This window comes from Peromyscus leucopus, chromosome 4 (genome assembly GCF_004664715.2).
Source record: "Peromyscus leucopus breed LL Stock chromosome 4, UCI_PerLeu_2.1, whole genome shotgun sequence".
Taxonomy (NCBI): Eukaryota; Metazoa; Chordata; class Mammalia; order Rodentia; family Cricetidae; genus Peromyscus; species Peromyscus leucopus.
The window spans coordinates 81,023,548-81,041,585 of record NC_051066.1 but is presented as its reverse complement, the minus strand read 5'-3'; the positions used below and the strand labels follow the sequence as shown (position 1 = coordinate 81,041,585).

At 36.5% G+C, this 18,038-nt stretch overlaps 1 protein-coding gene across 1 annotated transcript in view; it reads right to left on the bottom strand.

Moving 5' to 3' along the window:
- The window catches only part of Dcdc1 (doublecortin domain containing 1), a gene marked incomplete at its 5' end in the record, with an annotated part of 409,318 nt that overhangs the window by 390,736 nt on the left and 544 nt on the right, over nucleotides 1-18,038 (bottom strand).

Genomic DNA, 18,038 nt, shown 5'->3' with positions numbered 1-18,038 from the left:
GGAAGAGTTAATTGTACACAGGTTGACAGGCAAATGGTGGTTACCAGAAGCTGGGAAGGATAGGAGGAGGGTGGAAGAATGAGAAAAGTCAGTAGGTTCTTCTATGTTAATGTTAAGAAGCTTTATCACGCTAACATGCAGTAAGATTAGAGACAATGATAATGCATTGTATGTTTCAAAAGCTACAAAGATTCTGAATGTTTTGATTATATAGAAATGTTAAGATTTTAGGATACATATATAAATTATATATGTTTAATCTGATTTGAACATTGTTGAATGTGTGCATGGACTCAAACACTGCATCAATATATGTGATTTTATGCTTTAATCATAAAAATAATTTAAGATAATTAAATTTTTAAGAGGTGAGAGTAGTATGCTCTCAAATTATTTTTTTTCTGCTGGAATTTCAAGGACTTGGCTTTACTGGCTTTAATAGCTGTCATTGTGCAATTACAAGCTAAGCGTCCCATGATAGATCTAGCTCTCTTACTTTGCTATACCCTATGCTAATACAAATAAAGTTAGCAGAGCAGTTCTTGCATATTTATATCATATCACTAGCCTATTGTTATGATAAACATATCAAATTTATTAAATACAGTCCGGCAACTTTGTGGCCCTTGTACTGTGTTTTCTCTAAAAGCACTTTGGTAATGCCTGTTCCCATCATTCATTCGTCTAGTCATCAAATTACTTATTTATTGAGTACTAGATTTTTGTAAAAATGAAATGAATTAATGCTGAACAAGCCAATTACCTGGGCTGCGGACACAGCTCAGCGGGCTCATGCTTGTGTACCACATGCTTGGGCCTAGATTACAGCCCTGGCACTGCCCCAAGGAACTGTCCTTATGCCAGTTGTGTTTTACCACAGTATGATCATAAGTTTAATTCATTTGTTTTATTAAATGAAAACTAGTTATTACAGAATGTCTATATGGGAAAATAGGAAAGGTATATATGCACAAATATATATAATAAAATCCTTACCACTCTCCTATCCTTACTATTAATCACTGAAACAATTTTTGAATGTCTTAGATTTTCATTAAGATTTCATAGTCTTTGATTTAAATAAACACGTGGTCACACTGAACACATAGCCTATAAGAGAATCTTCCTGTTAGTAGATATGCTGATGATAGCTGTGTTCACATGCTTTAACATGCTTCCTATTATAACAGGGCACCGTGGCTCTGCACATGCCCCTGGCCATGCCACTCAACAGTTCTTTGAGAGCTCTGGAAGCTAAACTCCTTCACCAAAGTGTCTAAAGAACTTCCAAGCTGCTGAGCACCTCCAAGTCAGATGAAAAACGGAAGCAATTCTTAAATGCCAGGAATATCTGAAAGCCCATGTAGCAGCACCCATTAGTCAGGCAAAGTATTTTGCCTTAAACTTTTCAATTTTAGAAAAAAAAATACTGTTTTTATTTAAAAAATGCATTTGAATATTTTTTTTTCTAACAAAATAACTCTAACACATTGTTCTGGCATACGGATTTCACTGCAAAGGTATTTTGAATGTTGCACAAATATAAGCATTGTGCTGGCTGCAAACAACAATTATTCTAAACTTGACAACAAAAATTGAATGTTTCAAATGACCATTATTGAAGTTTTAAAAAAATGATATCAATACTCAAAATAATACCAAGGGGTAATAAGTGAGAGCTTATGGATTATTTTAATTCTATTTGGAAAACCATTTAATTAAGGAATTCCATATATATATATATCATATATGTGTATATGTATATATGTGTGTTTGTCAAACTTCTGAGTATTTTAAAGGTAGCTAAGTTCAAAATACCTAATTAGCCTAATGTCCCCTTTCCTATATACCTATGAGAACATATCCAATTATCTTGGAAAAGGCAATTAAAATTACAATTAATAATCTTAATACTAAGATGTGTTCTAATTCATTTGATAATTACATTTCCCACAGAGATACTGTCAACATCAACTGTGAAGCTGTAGCCCCACCCTGTTTACAGCACCAAGAGACAATCTGCTCCCTGCTCTGTGGTACTCCAATCCCACACTGTAGCTTTTCTTCACAGGTAATATGTGACAGGAAACATGTCTGTTTGATGCTTTATAACTTCCATTTCGATGGTTAGCATTAAAAATTATACTTATGTATCACACAGGACAGAATTATTTAAACAATTAAAAAAAGAAAAATCATTCATGCCTTTCATTTTTAGCTAAAAAGTAGAACTCTTTTGTTCATAGGTCTAAAGCTATCTTCAATGGGAAATACAAGCCATTTATGCTCCCTTGTTTATGAAGCAGCATTAAGTATTCAGTTTAAGTGCTCTGGGTTTCTAGCTTCAGAAATTTTTCATGAATCAAAATCCATCATAAAAATAGGGAAGATCAAAGGACAATATTTCAAGGTTGACTCATGAGTTTTAAATTTTGTTATTTCTCTTATGCATACTGATTTTGATAACAAGGAAAAGAATAAATATAATATTTTGATTTCAAAACTGTACTGCAAGAAAAGGTACTATTTAAACAAGGCTGAAGTTTATATTATTTATTGCTATTTTTCTCAAAAAATATGCATTAGAATAAATAGTTTTCTAAACACCAAAGTAAATACAGTACATGGTTCTGGCATATTTATTTCACTGAAAAGGTGTTCTGAATCTTAGACAACATAAATACTAAGTAGTGTGGTGGTTGCCATAGCAACAAGTAAATAGGGCCATAAAAATACATGCAATTTTTCAAATGCAGCCACTTTTTTCATAAATATTCATTTTATATGTAAAAGATGATTCAATTCTTGCTTTATTCTGTTTTAGAGAGAGAAACATGTAATTCCTTAGGGATAAAAGATCACCATGTAGCAATGAACCAGGCTCAAGAGTTTTTAAATGTCATGAGAAGTCTAAAGATTTTTAATGTTGATTTTCCACAATAAAGGTAGAAAATTTTCTTTCATTATGTATTATTTTAATGGGTAGAATTCTTCAAATGATAATAAAAGCACATAAAGTTATTTTCTCCCAAACATTTTGCTTAAGTTCATTATGCACAAATCTTCATCAAATGCAGCATTTGCCCTCGGAAAGCCAAAACTTCTTGACACAGAAGTGCAGGAAGCTTAATACTGAGCCACAAGCCACCACTTGAATGGATGATTCTTTTCTCTCTCACCTTGTTAAGATATCGTTTTTCTATTCACAGGTGACCTAGCAGGCACACTTAATAAACTAATAAAATCTTCTGGAATTCTACTCACAGCTTAAAGAGATTCAATCCATATTCTAGAGGGAAAAAAAGCATTCCTGTAAGACATGCTATGAGCTTTGGAATCTGCTGGAAGGTACTGGCAATCCAACCAAAGCAAAAGAGAAAAACTGTTCGATTATTATTGGGAAACAAATCTTTTAAATCTGATTATATAAGTTAGTACTTCCGATTTATTTCAATAATAACCATTATGCAACACTCTCCTGGGATGAATTTTAAACAGTTTAAAGATCACTTCCTGGGCAGTGGTGACAAAACACTGCTCTAGGGTTCACCTTGTGCATCCTTCTTATTAAAGAAGCCATGTGCTATACATGATGGCTAAGGACTGACTAGTATGCCAAAAGTAAAACAATTAGAGACATCCTTATGATGCATATACATGATTCTATACAGTTTTATTAAAACCATTACTTGTATAAGCAATGACAGGCAGAAATAATTCTCATTATTATCTTACTAAACAAATTCTTCAATGTAAAAAACAAACAAATCCAGTAATCTCACTTATTATAATACATCTCGAGCCATAAGATACTATCAAATCCTATATATGTTATTTTTTTTCTATATAGATGTACACAAATTATTGCTTCTCCACCTTAACTGAGCATCATGGCTAACACTTTATCAGTTTGAGATACGACAGCAAAATTAGCATTTTCCTCATAATTTCAGATATAAAAGAGTCATTCTTTCTATTCTTTTAAAAATATTTTGGTGTGTGTGTATGTGTGTGAGAGATGTGTGTGTGTGTGTGTGAGAGAGAGAGAGAGAGAGAGAGAGAGAGAGAGAGAGAGAGAGAGAGAGAGAGAGAGAGAGAGAGAGACGAGAGCGAGAGCATTGAGGCCAGAAGGCGGCATTGGACCCCCTGGAGCTGTGTTACATGCACCTGACACAGGTTCTAGAAACTTAGAAACTAATTTTGGGTCCTCTGCAAGAACAGTATGTGCTATTAGCCATTGAGCCACTTCTCCAGGCCAGAAGAGTCATTTGTAGAGATCTTAGCGACTAGGAACATGATTTTGTTTCTTTCCTTACCAAATCGAAACTTTTCACATTCTCATCTACAGGACACACTTGTGGCTTCTCTTAAGCACCCCTGTATTGCCTGCATCACCATCCCTGCAGTTTGGAACCATTATAAAGTAAAAGAAGCACTTCTTGAGAACACAAGCACTGTCATGCTGTGACAGTTGCTCGACAACCAAAAGATTCAGTGACTCATGGGTGGATGAAGCACACAGCATGAGCAGGCTGGACAAAGAAATGCTTGATGTTTCAAACAGACAGAGCAAGATACCATTCAGCACTGTCACATTCCTGCGCAGAGCATAAAACTTAGAATTATGAAATTCATCTAGAATTTTTCATCTATTATTTTTGGATCACAGTGTAATTAAAAACATATAATATGAAACCATGGACAATGGAAACTATTCTAAATTCAACCCTAATTGTATTCAACATGAACAAGATGGAAAACTATCACAGCAAAATGTACTGCCTACAATGAACTCATAGTTGCTATAACAATGTAAGAGCTTTCAACTCTTGTATTAAGCCACCAGCACACACAACTTTATAATTCAGGTAGTCACATTATCACATATGTTTGGAAGGTACAATTTAATTTCTTAGCTACCAGAAACAGCTGAATCTCAGAAAAATCTTTTAAAATTACATTGAGAGATTATTTAACAATAAAAATAGCAACACAACAATCTTTGAGGAAATCTTATATCCATCTCTGCTCACATAACTACATTCAGCTATCTTTGGGTATTCCAAAACATTGTTCAAAATCTGTTATGACCTAAAATGAAAGACAAGAAATTGTGCAGTTTCCTAGAAATGAGAAGAAATGCTACCCCTGCACTAACATTGGTATTTAGAATGGAGAAGTTTTGACTCTCTCAATCTTGTGAATGACATTTTTTATTTTTCCACTTGGGAGATATACCTAGAAGAACCATTTCATTCACATCGTGTTCCCTGATTCACAAACTTAATCTCTGTCTTTTCTACCTGTCTCTTTCTTCTATACACAACAACACACGTTTATATGCACTTACAAATTTTCATGTGCTCAAGGTGTTATTTTTTTACTTGCTAAGATAATATCAATTGTGCATTTCCAATTTCAGTAAATTTGACTTGTAAACTAAGGTGGTGACCATTTTCTCACAGCTTTCAAAATCTTGCCAAGGCTTTATCCATTCAATTAGAAATAACACAAATTAAACCCAGGACTTTGAAAGGGTTACTATCTAAGTGTCTGTAAAGAGTTACCTTATTTTCAATACTTGAGCTGTCGGTATAGTCTCAAGTGCCTGTCACAGAATATTAATGCTTTGTATTAAACATTCAATAACTAAGATTCATTGTATTTGATATAATATTTGCTAATTTTAGTATACAATGGTTCCAACAGATGGTTATTTATTTGTTGTGTGTGGGTATGCACATGCCACATCATGAATATAGAAGTCAAAGGATAATTTGAGTCATCAGATTTGGCCATCTTGCCTGCTGTGGGTTGTTCTGTATGCTGTGAATATGTGTTGCTCTGATTGGTTGATAAATAAAATGCTGATTGGCCAGTAGCCAGGCAGGAAGTGTAGGTGGGATAAGAGACAAGGAGAATTTTGGGAAGGGGAAGGCTGAGTCAGGAGACTTTGCTAGCCACTGCCATGAGAAGCAAGATGTAAAGGTACCACCAGTAAGCCACGAGCCATGTGGCAAAGTATAGATATATAAAAATGAGTTAATTTAAGATATGAGAGCTAGTTAGCAAGAAGCCTGCCATAGCCATAGTTTAAAAATAATATTAGCCTGTGTGCATTCATGTGGGTCTGAGTGGCTGTGGGACTGTGGGACTGCAGGACCTCAGGGCAGGGTGGGACCAGGTAAACTTCAGCTACACTTGCCATCCTCCAAGCAAAAGATGGTTTTGACTTAAGAACAAGCCATATATAGTTAGTAGAAACACTCAGGTGTTGCCTGTAACATTGCTGACAGTACTTAAATGATGTGGCTCAGTACCTTCAATATTCCTTAGGATGAAGCAAAAAGACCTATAACATGATGAGTCCCACAAAATCAAGCTTCGTTTTGTTTTACGGGTTCAGATATTTTTTCTTAAATGTCTTGTTCTTGATGATAATTTAATGGCTTCAAGCCTTGTGTTTGAGATTTATTATAATTCTTATACTACAACCCTAACAGCTGCTGATCATTATGGCTTACTTCAAGCATGACTGTAAAAAGTGCAGGGAACTGCAAGGCGTGCTGAGGCATCATGCTAGGTAACCTGACCCTCTTTAAAACATGACTAAGCAAAAAACCCATTCAGTTCACAGATTCAGTAGAAACAGAAATGCCTCTCTGACTGTCTGTGAGGAATAGTTAATTTAAATTTTAGAAGCTTAAAGAATGATTCAAATATTGGTTAAATATTTATGACTATTAACATAGACTAGGGTGGGAGGTCACACAGACTACCCATGTCATCTTTTGTAACTCTTTACTTGTATTCTTTGTAACTATTTCCCTCTTTTTTCATCAACCTAAAATGAAGGAAATTATCCACGGAGCCCAGAAAAGTGAAAACATACCCATCTCTAAAAAAAAGGGAAAATGACTTTGATAATTAGACAGCTTAGTTTAACCTAGGAACATGCAGTAACAAATTAAACAATCAATTAGTAACACATAAAGTACAAAGAGACAACTATTAGCGTGTATGAGCAGCTGAGTATGTCAGAAGAACTCAGCATCCTCCTGTGCCAGGGTTGACATGGCATACAAGTATATGAGATGTGAGTAGTGTAATTTCAGTGCTGCATGCCTTTATTATTCCCTTCTCTGCTTCAATAAAAAAATTTAGGAACAAAAGAATCTACAAATTGGTTTTAATCAAAACCGGTAGCTATTGCCCTGTCTTCTCTCTTTCGAGGACCTATTTCAGAAATGAGTCCTTGTATTTACTAGACTGACATCAAGAAATCTTGGTTTTGTATATGGGCTCCTCGTCATCAGATCCTTTGTAGTTCTTTCATTAAAAGCAAAAGAGAACTTCCTTGATACTCTCTCCAAATTGCTGATCTTCTCCTCCTCTGGGATCATAAAGGATTTCTTGATTCAGTGAAATTGTACGGGGAGAGGATACAGAACCTATTAGGTAGAAATTATGAGAGATAAAGGATCTTTATTGCTTTATAAGGTGATAAAATGATATTTAAAATAAGTACATGGGGGGGGGGCTGGAGAAATGGCTCAGTAATTAAGAGCACTTCCTGTTCTTGCAGAGGTCCCAGATGGATTCCCAGCACCCACATCAGGTGCTCACATATGCAACTCCAGCTCCAGAGGACACAATTCTCTCTAATTTCCATGGACACCTGCATAAATGAGGTGCAAATGAACTCATGCAGGCATACCACATGCACTAAGTAAGTAAATCTTTAAAAAGAAAACAAATATTGCTTAAAAATAAAGTACAAGATTTAAAAAATTTGAAATTTAACTAGTGTAAAGAATAGTTGCCATTTGTTTAGAAACAGATGCTGTCAACAGGACAAGGGAGACAAGTATCAGGAACCTGAGGTCAGGGACATGGTTACACATGAGTATATACCAGGACATCAAGAAGATGACTATAGTGGAAAGGGCCCCAACAGTGGAAGAAAGTGGAACATGGGGACTGTGTTAGCCAATCGAGCTTGATCATGAATGATAAAGAACCAAGTTAAATGAAGGTTCCTACTGATCAAATGAACAAAGAGAATTATTGTTCTGAATTGTTACCAATTAAAATAAATAACATGGATTGTTAGAAAGAAAAAAGTTTGACTATTAAATTACTGTTTGGTCTTAACTGTCTTTCTAAATAGCAAGAAAATGATCAATTCTGGAATCTCTCAGGCCAGAGAGGGAAGAGTGACCTTCAGATAGCATTTGTACTGGTGTAAAAAGAAAGCAGTAGGGACCAGTGAGTAGTCCAGCCTCTCTCACCTCTGCTCTGTCAACAGCAACAACAAACAAACAAACCAACACAATCCCATTATTTTCTTCCTCTCCTACCTTAGGACATTCCAGAATGGTTAGAGCAGAAGCTCACATCATAAAAGAGATTCATAATGAAAATAATGTAATAACACCAATTAGGTGAAAATATTTCTATTTGCCAAACCAAGTCTATAATCAATATTTTATTTATCAACCAGAAAAATACAACTAAAAAAATGGTCCTGTAGATTATGGAGACATGCACCATGTCTCATATGTAAAAATGACTACAACCAGGTCAAAAAGTTCTCGAGTTCTGATGATAATTGTAGGATAGAGCTGAGAAAATTCTAAACTTTCCTGGCTTCATTTTTCTAACTATCTAAAACAAGAAGATGGAGATGCTGATGGAAGCAGAATTCTGGAATCATTCTATCTCTAAACTTTGAGTCCTAGAGGCTTTCTAAGAAGCCTAGAGTCAGTTGTCTTAAGTTTGGTATTGTCTCTGTTCCTTTCCAGTCTTACCCACTTGATGGGGATGATAAATCCCTCAGCTTACCTTTTGCATAGGACTAAAGACTAAACAAGAAAGCTTTGTGGAGGTGTCTGAGAATTATAAACTCTAACCTTTATTTTAATACTTGTGCCTGCCCCCACACTCTCCAAGAAATAATTTTTAGAGTTGGTAGAGAGTATCTCAGGTTCTATTTGCTATCAGAGAAGATGAAGTTACACATGAGCTGCAGTTGAAGAGTGTTTCTTCCTCGGCTGTGGGATTTCTAACCATGCCATAGATGGATAGCTTAGGTTGCTTTGAATGTACATGCTGTTCTTTGTCAGTAAAAAAAAAAAAATAGGTACGTCTCAATCCAGGTCCTCAGAAGATAGAAGTAAAACCCGGGCCCAAAGCTACTCAGCCATGTTAGGTGGTGGGGTTTCCTCTGGTTTGGATGGGGTTTGTCCCTCAAAGATCCATGTATGAAAAGCTTGGTTTTCCGGGCAGCTTTATTGGGTGTGTGTGAAGACATTGAGAAGTGGGGCTTGGCAAGAGGTTCTTAGGTCACTGAGAGCACATGCTCAGAAAGGACTGAGGTATCTTTAGGGGACCTATCAGGTCTAGTGAAACCAGTTGTTATAAAACCCTGGATGTGGGTCCTGAATTACTCTCTGGCTTCCTTCCTGGTAATGTGATCTTCTGTTTTGTTACATGCACCATTACTGTGGTGCTGTTTGCCATGAGGCCTTTAATAGAACCAAGATGACATGGATGTGATGTCTTTGATCTCTAGAACTGTGAGTGAAATGAAATGTCAAGTTATCCAGCCTCAAAGCATTTCTTATAGTAAAAACAAACAAACAAAAACCAAAATGCTAACACAGTAGCATGTTAGATGTAGAAAAAGAAAGAAATGACAACTGTTTGTGCTTTCTGGACATCTCCTTAAAAGTCTGCGATCAGACTGAGAGGATGGGTACCAGCAGAAAGAAGGAAGGCTGCAGGAATCACTCCCCTGACTCTAGGGTTTGTCAGTTGGACTGTCTCTAATGATGAAGGTGATTCCTATAGTACAAAATGTCGGGAAATCAACAAGCAGAAAAAGTAAAACTTAAGGGGCTTGGAGGTTAAGAGCACTGGCTGCTCCTCTAGAGCGTTGGGGTTCAACTCCTAGTACCCACAGTGGTCCACAACCACCTTTAGCTCTCGTCTCAGTGGATATGATGTCCTCTTTTGGCCTCCACAGGCACTGCATGCACGTGGTGCACAGACATACATTCAGGCACACATTCATATACTTAAAATTAAAATATCAAAAACATTTTAACAAATTACAGAAAACTGTCAACTTTTCAGAACAAAAGTTAATTTCTAAAGGTATAAGAATTTTATTTTCAGTATCTATAAATGAGAATTCATAAAGTTACATATAAAAATAAAGAGAGCGGTCGCCAGGCGGTGGTGGTGCACGCCTTTAATCCCAGCACTTGGGAGGCAGAGCCAGGAGAATCTCTGTGAGTTCGAGGCCAGCCTGGGCTACCAAGTGAGCTCCAGGAAAGGCGCAAAGCTACGCAGAGAAACCCTGTCTCAAAAAACCAAAAAATAAATAAATAAATAAATAAAATAAAGAGAATAGTTTCTAAGTAGCTTATCAAAATCCATTTTAATGTGTGCTCATTATATAGATTATGCCTTTTTCATAAATATAGATAAAAAATAACAAGCATCTACAAGTAACAACACTCCACAAAGCAAACTACATTGGCTAGAAAGACAATCCTGAATCCAGACATGGCTTTGCTGCACACTGGAAAGCAGCTCTACTCATCATTCCCTGATTCCTGAGTCATACCTGTACCCTTGGGTATATCTGCTCTAAATGTGTGACTAGTCAATCAGTGTTCCCTAAGCTTGTTGCTTCTCACTGAGCACTAGTTCTCCTTTTTAGACCAACATTTGCAAGTTCAAGACCAGATAAGTAACAAGCAGCACCTGTATCCAGAGGACAGGTTTACATTTACCTGTTAGAGTGAGGGGCTGTGGGGCAATGCCAAACTCCATCTAGAAGATGAAGAAAAAGCTAATACTGTTCCTCAGTATTTTGGTCTCTTGCCTTTTCTTATGCAGGATCACCTAACTTTAAGAAGACAGGATGAGTTTCCAGCTGTCTCTTCCTCTGTGCTGATATGTGTAAATACCATACATATATGTGTACGATACATACAGCAACAGAAATCACTCATGTCTCTCTTTCTAAATTTAATTTTAGCTTTAATACACATATGTGCACTGCACTATGGAATATGTCTTTCCTTTTCTTGCATCCAAATAAAAATGTATTTAAGTTTCTCCAAACATACAGAGAAAGTAAAACCACTTAATTTAATATTTACAGGGAAGCAGTCATAAAGAGTAGCACTACAGACCAGGATTCACATTGCAGACAAAGATTAAAAAACATCCAGTCTTTCAAATTAATATATCTGACTGACTTTCTCTAATGTTCCCGCTTCACCTGCAGCACATCAGACAAGGTAATAATTTATGATAATCATATGAAAATATACAATTAATATTCATCACCTCTCATTCCTCATCACTTTAGATGATCAGTAATGCAGAGTGAAAATGCTGTCAGATTTCTAATTGCTTTGTAATGGGCTCGAAACAGGGAAATCATTAAAGGCAAACAATCTGTCATTTGTCTGTTACTTTAACTATCTATCACACCAAAAAAACTCATTAAAGAAATTGCTAATGAGCTACAAAAGACTGTACTCATAGTGCTTCTTGGCAGATTAAAAAGTAATAGTATGAATTGCTCACCGTATTTTTAAAAATATGATACTTTTCTGGAAATTCATCAGAAGACAGTTATCCAGTATATGTCAGCTTTCCGCTTTCATCATTCTGACATTGGCTCCATCACTGTAGAAAGCCCATTAGCAAAGGAGACTTGTTTTTCATCCACCTCAAATGATTAAACTGGAGGGCTTCGAGTAGAAGCTGCAATGCTAAATGTGTTTATCACTAGTAAACTGATGTAAGCAGTAACAAATAGTACCACAGCAATCCATATTCTAAGGTGAAGAATACAGTTTAAAATATGGGGGTTTTAACTCATTTCTTTTGTAGACTTGAACTGTGGAAGATGCAATACATATATATATTCTTGAATGCGTCTATCATCCTGCAAAATTAGATTCAACTACTGAAATTTATGCATCATAACATTAAGGTCTACATAATAACATCAAATGTTTTGAAATTTTGATGGTATTAACCAAAAGGAAGATGTCTCACAACAACATCACTGTGGGCAATTTTACTAGAGAAACAAATCGTTTCTTTAACTTCTCATGTCTTCCTCAACTCAAGCTTTAATGGTATCACTGATTTTTATTTGTTTTAAGGGCAAAGGAGTAAACAAACAAACATCTCGGAATGCTTTCTGGGTTATGCAGTGCAGATGCAGTTTATTTTAGAAGAGCATATGAGTAAGGAAGGCCGAAATGCTGCTAGTCACACTTCCTTCTTACTAAGGATGAATCAAATGATGGGTTTCATGGCCCATCATGATAGACAAGTCATATTAATGAAATCAAACATCTCCATGCACGCCTATTCATATGCAGTCACATTTTAAGCCAGGTGCTGCAGTAAACATGCACTGGTGAATTCCAAACTAACTCCAAAAGGTTCCCTAACACCCTGGAAACATCTTCATTATACTCTCTAATTGACTTAAACAGACTTCATATCAACTATTTAACACATTTTAACCTACAAATTAACACCCCCTGATCATTCAGATTAACCTTTCTTCTGAGAGTCAATTATATGACAAAAATAAACTTTTTCTAAAAAAGTAAAAATGGAGAAGGAAGGATGCTATAAAAAACAGCTTATAACTGCATTTTCTCACCTATTGAAAGAGATTGCCATGCATTCCAGGGAATCTAGGAAGAGTGGAGAAGCCAAAGTGCTCACAGAAGAGAGAGATGTAAGAGTGAGATGCTGAAAATAAGTTGGCATGTGTTATGATCATGAAAATGGATTAAGGACAGTATCTCTAATAGGTTCTGGGATGATTAAAACACAGGGGTGAAGAATATAGGAAAAAGAACCCCAGGTAAGATAGAGACTCCCCAGAAATCTAAAATACAGATACAATGGAGTTAAACACGAGGCCACAGCAGCAGCTCCGATGACGCTGCAGAAATGACAAGAGAGCAGAGACAGTTTAGGGGAGAAACCACAGCCGGTTTGAAAAGACAAGGTAGAAGAAGTGTTGTGTCAGTCTGCTTCCTGTTCCCACAGCAAAATACGAGAGAGAGAACACAACTCAAAGGAAAGAAGCGTTTGTTTTGGTAAGCGTTTTAGTTTCCAGGTCTGTTATCAAGGTGGGACACCATGCCGGGAACCATGGGCAGTGGAAGCCACCCCCTTCATGGCAGCTGGGAAACATGGACAGCACAGGAAAGGGCAGAAGTGGAGAGAGTCCCAGTATTACCTCCAAAGACACACTTTCAGTTCTAACTTTCCCCATTCTTGGCCCCAGCTCCTCATGGCACTAATCAGTATGGACACTGGGAATGTTCAAGACAGAAACTATAGCTAGCAGTTGTTTATTAGATTGATTTAAATATTGTATAAGCTTTTATGACAGTCAGCCAAAAAGAAAAATAGTTGTTTTTTTTTTTTTTTTTTTTTTTTTTTTTTTTTTTTTTTTTTTGGTTTTTCGAGACAGGGTTTCTCTGTGTAGCTTTGCGCCTTTTCCTGGAACTCACTTGGTAGCCCAGGCTGGCCTCGAACTCACAGAGATCCACCTGCCTCTGCCTCCCGAGTGCTGGGATTAAAGGCGTGCGCCACCACCGCCCGGCAGTTTATCTAATTCTTATCATGAGTTTCTCCTTCCCTTTACAGTATTACTTAAAGCTGAACATGTCCACATATCTTCATGGTCTAGTTTTATCTTGATTTAAAACTTTCAGGAATTCAAATAACTAGTTTCACTTTGTGCCTGTACGTTACCAATGCCAGTTCTCGGGATGCCCTCACAGGGTGCTTGCAGTTATTTCAGTTGCTTATTTCTTTATCTGTCTGCCAAGATGAGTAAGATACAGCCAAAGCTATCTCTGTATGAGGTGCAGAGCAAACAGAAACTATTTGTAGATTGAGTAAGTAAATGCAGGCTGTTTATGTACCATATTATTGCTTTTAAAATCTCATTACTAGCTAATTCTTGGTGGCTTGCCTATCTTTCTAGTAAAGTTTGAAGTTTAAAGTTGGTAATGAAATACGTAGAAAAAATACATGAATATAATGCCAAGAAATGAATAATTAGCACAAGTACACTGTTGCTGTGGTTTGGATAGAAGGTAGTCTCAAGGGTAGAGCTATTTGAGGTAAAGAAAATTTGTTCTGTTACACACTGTCCACTTTTGTCACCTGGCACCCACTCCTATGAGCAACCCAAAGCCACGTCTACATGGCATTAGCCTAAAATGTACAAAACTGTGAACCAGAAGAAATCTTTTCGCTTTATGCATTATCTCAGTATTCATTGTGGTTGCAGAAGCAAACACAACTGTCCATAAGGTAAGAAGCATAGCTTCTCTAGTATCATATCAAATTAATGTTTGTTGGGCATTCACTTATGGGCAGATTGGTATTAACTTGATAAATTGAGTAATGGAATAATTTTTGGCTACTGCTACAATTTGGGGTTTTAAACCTTCATAAAATTATCTCTTTATCTATAATACTTGATCATCATCTTGTAATCAAATATTTAACTTATGCCTACTGTTTTCATATAAGATATGTGTGGATAACATGAACTAAGATGGCTTTGCTGATGCTTTAAATTTATCTTGCAGCCAAATGAAAAGACTAATTCAACAAATAGTTGGTTGTGGCTTTATTTTTATAATTGGGTAGTTTCTGGTATTCATAAGGTTCTGAAATGCTGCTATGAGTTTACTGTTATATTAAAAACTAAGAAGCCAATATTTTACTAGTAGTAGTAATAAACCACCAGTACTAAGTACTTACTGATTTCAGGTACAATTCTTTTACTAAAGTCTCACAGCAGATTTATGAAGGAGGAATCATGTCTGCGGATTTTTTACAGAGGAAGAAAGCGGGGGTACAGAAGTATTAACTCTTAACAACTTCTCACTGCCAGGAAGAGGTAGAGCTCGAGCTGAGGTTACCCAGCTTGACTGTAGAATTCATGTCCTTAACTACTACATAATAGTTTATGTTTCATTTAATAATATTTTTATATTTATTCTATTTTTAATTAATTGTAAGTTCATGTAAGCATGTGTCCTGAAAGGCCAGAGATGTTGGATCCCTCTGAAGTTGGAATTACAAGTGATTGTGAGCTGCTCAACATAGGTGCATGGAATTAAACTCAGATTCACTACAAAAGCAGCATGTGCTTTTAAGCACTGAGCCATCATTCCAACCCAATAGTTTATATTTATGCTACATCAGTTTCACATATGATGGATAAATTTGCTTCTGAAAATAAGGCAGTAAGAAACCAACCTATTGTAGAAACTTGCTGGGAACCAAACTGATCCAAGGCTTTTCCTGAGGCCCTGAGATGGACCTATAACCATGAACATGCTTAGCAAGTCATTAATAGCCTGGGGCCAGATCCTTGAGAGCTTTTCTCCAGCCTCTGATGTATGGAGAAGGAACATAGTTTCTTGTCTAAAACCACCAATATGCTTGGCAGAGCCAATAGTGGCCCAGGGACAGGGTGTTGGGGGGGGGGGCTGAGGCTTTCCCGAGAAACCAACTATTCCCTCAAAGGACTATGGTTCTCAGTTCCAAGGCCCCTGTGATGCACATAAGATACTGTGTTCCTTTTGTGCAACATTGCTTGATGAGCTTCCTGTTGATTTCTTCCTATTGTATGATAGCTTTCTGCTGATCATGTCCCATCTTCTTGAAAACCATATACAAGACACTGTACTTCTTAATAAGCTTGCTTAGCATAAGACACAGCTTGTGCAAGACCTGACCCCAGATTTTATATCTTCTTTATCTTCTCTCCCCCTGGTCCACTAGCTTTAGGACCCCGTCACTGAAGAACGACCTGGTCCAGGTCAGAAGCTCATCATTTGAAGTCAGAAGAGTGAAAAACAATGACAGCATGAAATTTGCAGGCAAATGGATGGAACTAGAAAATATTATCCTGAGTGAGGTAACCCAAACCCAGAAGGACAAACATGGAATGTACTCACTCATAAGTGGATATTAGATATAAAGCAAAGAACAATCAGACTGCAACCTACAGAACCAGGGAGGCTACCTAGCAGGGGCGACCCTAGGATGACTGTGCTTTATAATAAGTTTTGGTTTTACTCAATTACTTGGCAAGCCTCAATGAAACATTTCACTATTAGGATAAGAATTTGTACTGTATAAAGCTGATAACAGAAAAATAAATAAATAAAAAAAGGAAGTTGGAAGAGTGAGGCATGTCAGCTCCCAGTACTCAGTTTGTCTGATAAGAGAGATTTCTTGCTCCACGTGGCTGACAATCTAACTAGGGGAACTGTTATAGAACACACCTTTAGAGATAATAACACAAGTCATGGGATCAGAAGAGTACAAATGAGTATTTGGTAGGACTTGCTATGAATGTTGAAAGAAGTACTTTTTAGACACTCAGAAGGTAAATTAATGCCAGAATAAAAAGTTAGGTTCTCAGGGATGGAGAGATGAATCAGCAGGTAAAAGCACTGCTTCCAGTTCTAACAACCTGAGTTCGGTACTCAGGTCCCACATGGTAGAAGGAACAACTGACTCCTGTAAGTTGTACTTTGACCTCTTACACATGCTGTGGCATACCCACACCCACACACATACAAATGCATATACAATAAAAAATTAATGTAATCAAAAAAGAGTTAGGACTTTATTCTCTAGACCTGCTTTGCTCAATGAGATAGCCATTAGTGGCATGAGGCTATGAATACTGGAAACCAGTAGCCCAAACTAAAATTTGCTGTAAGAACAAACTATATGTCAGCTCTTTATATGATGACCTTTTATAATGATAGTATTCTAGATATGTTGTGTTAAATATAGTATTTTAAAAGTCACGCATGTAGCTTGCATATGTGGTTTACTTTCCTATATTTCTATTGGATAACATTGTTCTAGAAAACAGGAGATTAATGAGCAGCGACCCGAAAAACAGTCACTGTGAGAAGTTTATCCAAGTGTCAATGACTTGCATTATAAGACAAATCATCTTTTTTCCCCAATGAAATAAAAACAACAACAACAAAAACAAAAACAAGTTGTTAGTGAAGGAATTAGTCTGATAAAATACATTTTTTTAGAGGCAGAGCAACCAGATTTGATGTTCCAAGTGTTTGGATACAGATCCAAGCAAACTACCCCTAAAACATCTTTGAAACAACCTGAGAGATTTGAACAGGGTGGGTATATTGGATGATATAAATTAAATATTGACAGTTTTGATTGATTAAGGACACCTCAATAAAATAAAAAGTTGGCAGCAAACTAAAGGACTTGGAGATAAAATGCAAAGCATTTGGGATTTCCTGGGTGATATCAAATAAGTGGCTAGATATGAGACATGCAATAACCCAATGAGATAGTATATAAAAACTCTGGTTCCAAAAACTGAACTTCTTGAATAGATTTCTGTATACAAAGAAGGGTCAAGTAGGATTGTTTGAGGGCAGGATAGTTTAATGGAGGTTTTCTTATAATATTGTAGGAGAGGTCCACAATTCTCACTTCTGTTGTTTTGCATATTTTGGTATGCCCATAGAGATAGTTTTCTAAATCCAGGACCGAAGCTAGACCCTTTGACCGTTAGTATAATGATCTGTGCTTCAAATATGACAAAATCCAGTGGAGAACCTACTCTATACTTTCATATTAAGATTTTTAAAGTCAACTGTATCATTTTGAAATTCCTCGTGTATTCTATAATGTTCACAACATCAAAGAATTTATCCTGTTAGAATATTTCCTCTTAGTTTTATTTTCAGTGGTTCTTAAATTGATATTTGGTAGAAGAAAGACTGAAGGGGAAATACACTTAGATATACTTATCTTAAGAAAGTAGCAACAACCGAAAACACTTTGTATCTCCAAGGGAGGTCATCCCATGTTCTCAAGACTAAGATGCTTTTCATCTCCAGATACAACGCAAAGAAGAGATCAAGGCAAAGTAAGAAACACGGAGACGAGTTAAT